The 9,807-nt window shown below is 38.4% G+C and overlaps 2 non-coding genes across 2 annotated transcripts; both read left to right on the plus strand.

The window, feature by feature from the left end:
- The first annotated feature begins 8,963 nt into the window (after window positions 1–8,963).
- LOC145677539 (5S ribosomal RNA) lies at window positions 8,964–9,084 on the plus strand. The gene has a single exon (XR_014129859.1). It is a non-coding gene; the product is annotated as a 5S ribosomal RNA (ribosomal RNA).
- Window positions 9,085–9,261: 177 nt separating this feature from the next.
- LOC145677536 (5S ribosomal RNA) lies at window positions 9,262–9,380 on the plus strand. Its single transcript, XR_014129856.1, has one exon. It is a non-coding gene; the product is annotated as a 5S ribosomal RNA (ribosomal RNA).
- The last annotated feature ends 427 nt before the right edge of the window (window positions 9,381–9,807 follow it).

The raw sequence follows: 9,807 nt of genomic DNA on the forward strand, positions 1-9,807 counted from the left end.
CTCTGCTGTTTGCAGAACGCCTCTACTTTTGCGTGGTCGCTCATTGAATTGCAGTGAAGTTTAATAAAGTCTTTGTTAAACCACACTTTGGGGGGGGCTGCGAGTGCGGCCGCCAGTGTCTTCATTAAAGTGTTCTGTTTTTCCACTCCATATATGAATATGGGGGGAACTTGTCGGGCTCTGAGGGGTATGGTGGCACTGTGTCCTTCACTTCCTTCTTCCATGTCCACTTCATTTGAGGTTGATGGTTGATCCTGGGGGGGGGTTGTGCTTTGCTGGTCTGGTGTTAGGGGGGAAAATCTGTTCCTACATTCGGTCCTGAATTCCACTAGGGAGCTCACTGGTCCAGTCGGTGCTCTTTTCAGAGATTTTCGGGGGGGCTGCAGGAATCCATCGTCTGAGGTGGTGGTTTCTTCTGTGGGCCTTGGGGGGGGCGGCGGAACATCTGTTGAGACTCCTGGTTCTGACTGGTATGGAGTTTCCTCCTCTCTTTGTTGTAAAGGGGGAAATTGTTGTGGGGATTGGGTATCGGGCGCTGTCTCCTGTGGTGGGATCATCGGGGGGGGCTCCTGTGGGGTTTTCGTTGGTTTCTTGGCCTTGGTGATGGTTACTCTTCGCTTACGGACTGTGCCCAGGGCGGTGAATTTGAGCCCCTGGAGCTGCTTAGTGACGGTGTTAAGATTGCTGGGGGGGGCTTTCCTGGGGCGGGGCCCCTTGCTGGTCGTTGGTCTGCCCTTACGTGGCACGGGGGCTTGGGTGTTCCCTTCGTTCATGGCTGGAATCACTGAATGGAAATCCTACTCAAGCACTATAGTTCCGGTGGCCCTTGAAAGGACCGCAGGGTCTTGATAGCACTGTCTCTTATTATGGGGGGGGGAGTGCCCGTGGGTGCCGTGAGCTTTTTGGGCGTGCTCCGGCCGGCCTATTTTTCTTTTTGCCTTTCACTGTGTTTTTTGCTTATTTCTCGTGAAATTGTTCCTGTTGGGATATCAGTTTATTCATATATGGGAGTGTATCGTTCTAATCACTTGCACTAGAGTTTATTGATATAATGTATTTGCTATGGGGAGTGGCCGCAACGTGTTGCTTCCTCCACACAGCGTGGCGGACTGAACGTGAAGCGCCTGAGTTCTCCTTTTTAAGGGCTGGCTGGGAGCCTGTTTAAAACAGCCAATCAGAAGCGAGATCTCGAAGTCAAACTGGCCAATCCCGATAGGGTGCTTTCTTTCGGGTCCGCGCTCCTGAACGACTACTTTTTGGCAGTCACTTGTGCGGGAAGTGTGCGTGCATTGCTTTGTTTGACCAAAACATGCACGTGAACACACTACTCTACAAATGCTAGCTACAGCACAGCACTTTACACTAAATTTATCACTTGCACCGCACTGAAATCAAATCACAACAAATCGTTGAGTGTTTATGATGCTGTTTATAATAAATTTGGGGAAAAATTGTCTTTATTTCCTCAAATTATCACTCGGAACACGAGAGCGAAAAAACGCACATCTCACTTATTTCACTACCGTATCTCAGTATGGAAATTTTCGCTAGCAGGCAGCGTTGAGTTTGGTTACGGAGCGCGGACCGGATAGAAAGCACTTGCTGAGGCGGGCTGAGGTAAACAGAAGTTCGTAGTTGCCACAACGATAAGTGTGTTTCCTTCTATTTTGATAAACGATTTTTTTCAGGTATTCAATGAATGCACCAGATCCTATTCTTCCTTACTGGCTAGAAGAAACTTTATTCCACATAACTCAAAAGGCATTTGTTTTTATTCGCTTTTCTATTTTATGTTTCAGTCATTGCTAAGTCGGTCACACTACTTTTTCACCCTCCTTGTGCTTATAATTTTCATAATTTAACATGGAAATACTTATCAATAAATAATTATATTACCATGGTAATTAACTTCAATCCTTCCTGTGATTATACGCAAAGTACCATCTTCGTACTGCTTACTATAGTTCAATGAAGGGAATCTATAAAGTAACGCGTGTCGCACACATCTGCCTTGCAAACTCCCTGGCCTACTTCCAATGTATAGACTTTTATTTCAAATCCTGATTTAATTTCATAATTTTCTGTAGATTTTAACATTTTATTACCCAGCTTCTTAATACGAATGACAATCAAGCCTAAATATTTATTCCCTTTAACTTTATTTTTCTTTTTTATTTTGTGCCTTGTTTCATATTTGTTCTTACGTTAGCAATTAACGCACTTACCGTAGTTATGTATGAACAGGTTGTTTCTATATTTATTTTATTCCAAATAAATTAAATATATATACGGATTATTTTATGGTAGTTGATATTTTCTGTTGTTTCCTACGTGAATTGAGGAAACGCACGGACTTTCGCCTAATTCTTGTGCTACTTTCATATGTCTGTATCTGTCGAATGCTGTCGATCTGTCGAAATGTGTATTACTATCTGTCGATTCATCGAGTGAACTGAATTCGTTAACCATTTCACCAGGCGCGCATGCATTTTTTTTTCTTCTAAGGGATCCAAGCTTCGGGGGGCAAGGTTCCAATACTACAAGCCACTATGTCTATATACTATTATTCTGCATTCGAAAACACGATAAATATTCCACTTACTTTTTCACAAAAACATGATACAGACAGAGTACAGATGAAGTGTAAGATCAGATTTATATTGATGATACATCAATATTTTCCCTGTTAATAACTACATTTAATGAGAAAGTCTGCAAATGTATGTTCACTTAGGAACTTTTGCGAGGAGTCCGCACCCGGTGGACACCCCGTGAGTACGCCTCTGCACTTGACTATACTTCGAATTATACTGCAAACAGTTGTATTTTAGTTTCCCCGTTTAGTTCATCGATATCATTAACACAAAGAAAATAGATGTTATAGATGCGTATTCTCAGTTCTCGCTTTATATCCGGACGTCTGCAAAAATCTACTCCTTTTCTTTCTTTCACGCATCCACCAAACTAACAATGATTTGTATTATAATATTTGCGCATAAAATGTATATCTCATACCTTCCATGTTCTCAAGTATTCATAGACAAAAACGGTTATTTTCTGCGAACAAATTGTCCAAACACAGTGCAAATGTCATCTATAGATTGTCCTGGTTCCGTCTGCGTGTACATAACAATGCGTCATAATCATACATTGCACATTAAGGATATCAATTAATCTTCCCAAATTCCTAGATATGCCTGGCAAAAGTTCCGCGTGTTGTAAGGATATTACATTTGTACTACCGACAAGGTGGTATCTTCCAACATTGAAGTTCAATAAACCCCAAATGTGTCGGATATAGTATTTGATTTCTTGTCTCATTGTTTGCGTCAGAGATGTCTTCTCAAGTTAGGATTTACGATACATACAGGATGAGTTGTATATATTGTTGCTGCCAGCTCTATATTAATCCCATATTTGTAAACGAATAAAAACAGTATTCTAATTATAACAATGTGCTCACAATTAATTTTATTCTTAATTGTTATACGTATTGTTGATTAAAAATGAAAATGTTGCTAAGTGAATTTTATTAATATTTTCTGTTGCGTGATATAGGAAGTGAGTGAAATATTGGAGGAATATAGTGTGCGTAGCAGATGATGTGCAGTGGCTTTGGATCGCCTGTGATAAGGTAAGGCATTTGCTATTTTAATTAACGCATTTTATATACTGTAATCCTAATTATTTTTATGTGAATGTGCTTACTACTTGTGTATTCAGTGGGACCGATGTTTTAATATGTATGGTCAAGCAGTGTCGAGCCTGGTCAGTGTGTGGATAGGTGACCATTTTTTGTAAATCGATAACATTTAACTTTGTAAACACGGATGAAGTAGAAGTATATTTATTTTATTTTTTACCTCAAATATGTAGGACACTTCTCCTTTGTACATCAATTATTATTATTAGTTCAACTTGTTTACAAGTTAAATGAAAAGAATAGTCGTTATCGTGTGATGATTGTGCTCATTAGGCTAAAGAAGACTCGTGATAAGAAAGAAAAGAAGAACGGTGCTCAAGTTTCGTCACAGCATATTCTCAAAAATTTACAGGCAAAATTCAGTGTTCTGCATGAAAAGGCATATTTGTACGAAAAAAAAAAAAATTCTGCAGACGACAGAATTAAATAAAGTAATACACATGTATTTTAGAGTTACTGGTGTAAAATCATTACAAGTGCTTTGCCAGGTGGCCAATAAAAAGCACGAATACTATTTAAGGGAGCCAAAACAGGAGAAAGCTGGGGGCCTGAGCGATAGCAAGAATGTGCGTCCAAAGTGAACAGGAGCGAAGGCGACGCGGGTATACGTATAAGCAAGGGTAGTGGAAACCAGTTAGTTTTCGAGTTTCAATAGCACTTGTCATGCATCCATACTAGTAGCGCCCCGCTTGTAAACATTAAGTACACTATGCAAGAATACACCGCCGGTGGAAAATAGTACCTAATACAGTTATCTTTCATATATACTGACTTATTTTACAGTAGTAACCCAACACTAGTAAACGTAAAATAAAAGTGTATAACTTTATATTTAATTCTATCGCCTGGCTTAGTTTTTCACCTGTAAGATGTACTTATTTAGAGCAAGTTTCTTAACTAGCAAATTAAACCGAGAACCACAGCAACCATATATATATTCTTATGATGTACTTTTCTTTGAGTGGTGTTCTCTGTCTATTGAATAACATTTTCTCAGTTTAATGCTAGCAAAAAACAAAACAAAATCAAAGTGTTTCTATATAAATTTAGTTCACCGTGTTGTAATATCACATGGAATTGAAAAACGAATAGTCGAACCTCTGCTATCTCGATCAAACTTCTCAGGATGATATACTGACTTACCGCAGAAGTTCGACTGAATACGTTTCTCAGTTCCATGGGAGAACCTGGAGAAGCAAAAGCCTGCGCAACGGAAAATACTAAATAAACTTGTAGAGCAGGTCAAGATGTATCATCATGCCAAGTTTCATTCAGATCAGAGAAGTTTGGCTGCAGCCATTTTCATTACAAAGCACAAAATGGATGGTCCCTAACCTCGAGAATCTTCACAATTGTCGACGAGTTGAACTGCACTCATCTGATCAAAATCAAACTTAAAATGACAGTTCACTTTCAACTGTTAAATAATATGATATGCAGGCTTCTGCTTTCCTAGTTACAGTCTATCCACTGTGGTATGCATATTAGTACAAATGTGAGAGTGCATATTTATTAAAGATTTGCTTCAAAAAGCGATGAAAGACATAGGCATTGCCGCGGGCGGTGATAACAAGATGCCGGAAAACGAACAAGCAGAAAGAATATGGGCTGAAGAAGTGTAAACGACGACGCGGCGGCCCGTAAAGGTGTTGCCGTCCTATTAAATGAATAATATCAAAAGAAAGAAAAAAAAAGTAAAAAATTTCGCGCTCGTAATCAAGACAGAAAGCAACTAAAGGAAATCTTTGTTTTACGTCCCACGTTATGCCGCTTAGGCTAAAAGAGGCGCTGATTATGAGAAATGATTGAAATGGTGGTGGAATGAAGAAAGTGGGAGGAAACGGGAGAACCCCGCGGTAACCCACCGCACATAGTTTTTGTCCACCATAAAGTTAACTTGGCGGGGGCTCAAGACAGAAAGACGGTTGGAAAAACAAATAAACGATGTTGCATCCCGTAAAAATGTTCGCGACCTATGAAATCAATATTTTTTCTTAAAGAAAAAAAAGAATTAAAAAGAGAAAAAAAGGTCAAAATTTCGCGCTCGCTTCGCTCGCGATCAGCAGAGAAAAGAGGACGTGACGCACCCCTAAAAGTGTTGGCGACCGATTGAATAAATATTGTGGGTAAAAAAAAAAAAAAAAAAAAAAAAAAAGTCAAAAATTTCGCGCTCGCTTCGCTCGCGATCAGCACAGAAAGAAGGACGTGACGCGCCCCTAAAGGTGTTGGCAACCGATTCAATACATATTGTCGGTAAAAAAAAAAAAAAAAAAAAAAAAAAAAAAAAAAAAAAAAACGCTCGCTTCGCTCGCGATCGACATGAAAAAGGCAACGACGTGACGCCCCGTAAAATTGTCGGCGACCTATTCAATCAATATATTCGGTTGAAAAACAAAGTCAAAAGTTTCCCAATCGCTTCCCTCCCGATCGACATAAAAAAAAAGGCAACCCCTTCACCTCTCCTTATGCATTCATCAGTAAACATACAACCATAGATCACAATACCACTCACATCACCTATCAGTTCTCCACGTCCATCAAGATCCAATCATCGCCCTGGCCCTTTATGATGATACACAACATTACATGTTATTGTGTGCATTGCCCCGCGTTACAATACATGACCAAAAAAAAGAGAAAAAGAGCTGCACTGCCTTCAGTGTAGACATGTTCGTATTCGTAGAAAATGATTTTAGGTACACGATAGTACAGTAATCTATCTTCACATGCTTCAGATGTGAACGATACCTACACATGAAGAGGGCTCCCGAGGTTTCCTTTTCCAATAGGATGGAGCTCCACCACACTTGCAGAATGACGAGAAGTTATGTTAATAAATATATCCCAGAGTGTTTCGTAACTCGCCCTTGGTCCTAATGATGAAGCGTTCTTCAGATGGCCCCGATGTCTCCACACATGATACTATGCGACTTCTTTTCACGAGGCTCTCAAAGATCACGTTTGTGTCCTAACATTCTCTGCAGATATGACACAGCTGCGATAGCGGATCACAGAAGCCTTTCCTCTCCTTACAAGAGACGTGTTCATTCGAGTATGTGAGTAATTCGACTATCGATTAAATATCTCCCGTGTCACGATAGTAGTCACTTTCAATTCTTCTAACGAAGGTAAGAAAAAATGCTATACAAACTTCCTTTCGGTATATAAAGGATTAGGGGCCCAGAGAATATTTTCTTTCAAGAGGATACATTCTTTTTCGAACACCCTGTATATAGATCCTCTAATTATAACTGCAAACAAAATGTTGATTTTGCAATTGCTTCCATGAGAGAATATTCTGTGCACTTTCTTTCTGAAGGGCCGGGCCTAAACGTTTTCCTTAATCATTAAATTTAGTAGTTATCTACAATTACATAGTTTTCCATTGTTCTCAAAATAAAGATTTTTCTCTATGAATTGTTGAATGTTGCTAGGGATATTGAAGTAATTCTTTTTAGTGTTTTTTTCTTTACAATAATGTACTGAACGCCTGCATTAAGGAAGTTCGTGTGTCCATCTTGCAAAATGTTTCGTCTTTTTTCATGCCCACTAAGGTAAATATTCATTTTGCTCTTTTCTCTGTATGCAAACCACATTTCTTAAAGGCAACATTTTCATACAAATGTAGTACTAAAAACTTCTAATTGGCAACATCTGGGCTGCGAAGAGGAAAAAGAAAGAAATCTCGTACGTATTCGCGCGCAATTCGGAATTAGCCAATGAAAAGCACAAAAGCGGCCACCATCTCTCTCTCTTTCTTATTAACGGTTTTGTACTTTCTGCAGTTCTATCAGTGCTGCTAACCTCTTACTATATCATTGAATATGTATGTTTAGATATATATATATATATATATATATATATATATATATATATTTTTTTTTTTACAAAAAATCATACTACTACGGAATAATATTAAATGCCTTTAAACCCTCATTTCTGTTTGCACTTTCTGTTACACTACCTTCCCCGAACTTCTTTCAAGTTATTAAGTGCAGAACGGGGAGTTATACATATTTACTTGCGCTTTGACAATATCTGCACATTGTGTAATAATAGGAGACGTATAAAATAAAACTATATACTAATACGTATATATATATATATATATATATATATATATATATATATATACAGTACACATTCCACTATCCGAGGCTTTCCTTTTCTTTTCTTGCTGACGATAAATTACGCTTTTAGAAATGTTGTCTGAAAACAATAAGAATATGTGCAAAAAATACAATCAGAGGTAGAGGTCTTTAACAGGAAATAAGCAAGGGAGTTGAAAAATTTTTTATGCATGTAAAAAATATAGACATGAACCAACTTGTGAAATAAAAAGACCAGAAAACTACTCTTTCTAAATTATGTGTAAACTTTTTACCGAAAACGAAAGTTGCACGAAAGACTTTTTGTCCGTTTTTTGGCCTCCGGTGCTTGGGGTCCCTGATTCAATCCCAGCTCGTGCCGTGTGAACTTTGTCGTGCATAAAGACCGTGCTCATGGGTTTTCTCGGGTTTCTCCCGTTTCCTCCCACTTTCTTCATTCAGTACTCATCATCACCGTCTCCTTTAGCGTAACCGGTATAAGTATGCGACGTAAATCTAAATATTTCATTTCATTTCCCTTTTCTGCTCATACTGCTGATTATGCGCGATTATGCCAACATCCAACTCCGCGGATAATCGTGCGATTACTGTATATACAACTAATACAGATACAACTAATTATATTATCAGTTACAGTATCGGTTTTTATTTACTAATTTGCCTCACTTTATTTGCATCCCTGCAGTAAATAATTCTTATCGATAATAGTTAAAATGTATATTACATTTTAGTGCTTCACGACTGAATGATCATCTGCCTTACGTTATCTCGCAGCTGAAGAGAATGCTACACTGAAAACTACCTTGCGTTATAAAGGGTAAGTGAAACATATCTTAAAAATATCTTTCATACATTTCATTGTGTACATTAAAGAATGTAAGTTTGCCTTTTTCCTGTAATCAATACTTAATAAAGGATTTATTTTTATTTATTTATATACAATTTCATACGTGGTTCGTGATAGTAAACTCGATAGGACACAGTGGCACTATGAACATCCGAATCACTCATCATTCGAACATTCAAATATTTATTCGAATATTAGTATATTCCAAGTAATGTTAACGACGTTAATATTGCCTTTATAGTTAATAATGTCAATTCTTACTTAAAACATACTTCCTTAACAGGACATTGAAGAAAAGGTAGTTGCCAACGGCCATACCATGCTGAATATACCGGTTCTCGTCCGATCACCGAAGTCAAGCAGCATCGGGCCTGGTCAGTACTTGGATATGGGTGACCGCCTGGGAACACCAGGTGCTGTTGGTATACTTTTTCTAATTTTGTTTTTCACAAAGACGAATATTCTCACATCGTTCACCACGATAATTTCGTAATCATGCATTACTTAAAACAATTAGCAACGCTTTCCACGCGCTGGTCTTTTTGAGTATTCACCGACAAACCTACGTAGCTACAATAACTCACTCGAAGCCATATGCATTCGCCAACGGCCATACCATGCTGAATATACCGGTTCTCGTCCGATCACCGAAGTCAAGCAGCATCGGGCCTGGTCAGTACTTGGATGGGTGACCGCCTGGGAACACCAGGTGCTGTTGGCATCTCTTTTTCAAATTTCATTATCCTTCAAGTACGAAAATACTAGAAACATTAATTTTATAGTACTTTCAAGAGATAATTTATCAACATTATTTCATAGCGATTAATCGATATTCTAAGCGTTATACCCACTATTTCTTACACTAACAGCCTGTTTATTTGCACGGCACATTAAAATAACCTGATTTCCGATCCGTGTGCACCTACTACTATACTTAACACGGAATGTATTACCACTTTTTAAAAGTAAATTATTATGACTAAGTGTAGATCTCCGGCGAGTAAATGCCTTTCGTATACAAGCACGACACATCTCCGCTATGTGCTTTACTTTTTTACTAACAGCATATAGAAATTGGATTTCAACGTGTTTCTACATAACAGAATGAAGCAAATTTCGTGATTTAACTCTTTCGAATAATGTGTTGG

The sequence above is a fragment of the Thermobia domestica genome, unplaced genomic scaffold, assembly GCF_964235325.1.
Source record: "Thermobia domestica unplaced genomic scaffold, izTheDome1.hap1.1 HAP1_SCAFFOLD_1017, whole genome shotgun sequence".
Taxonomy (NCBI): Eukaryota; Metazoa; Arthropoda; class Insecta; order Zygentoma; family Lepismatidae; genus Thermobia; species Thermobia domestica.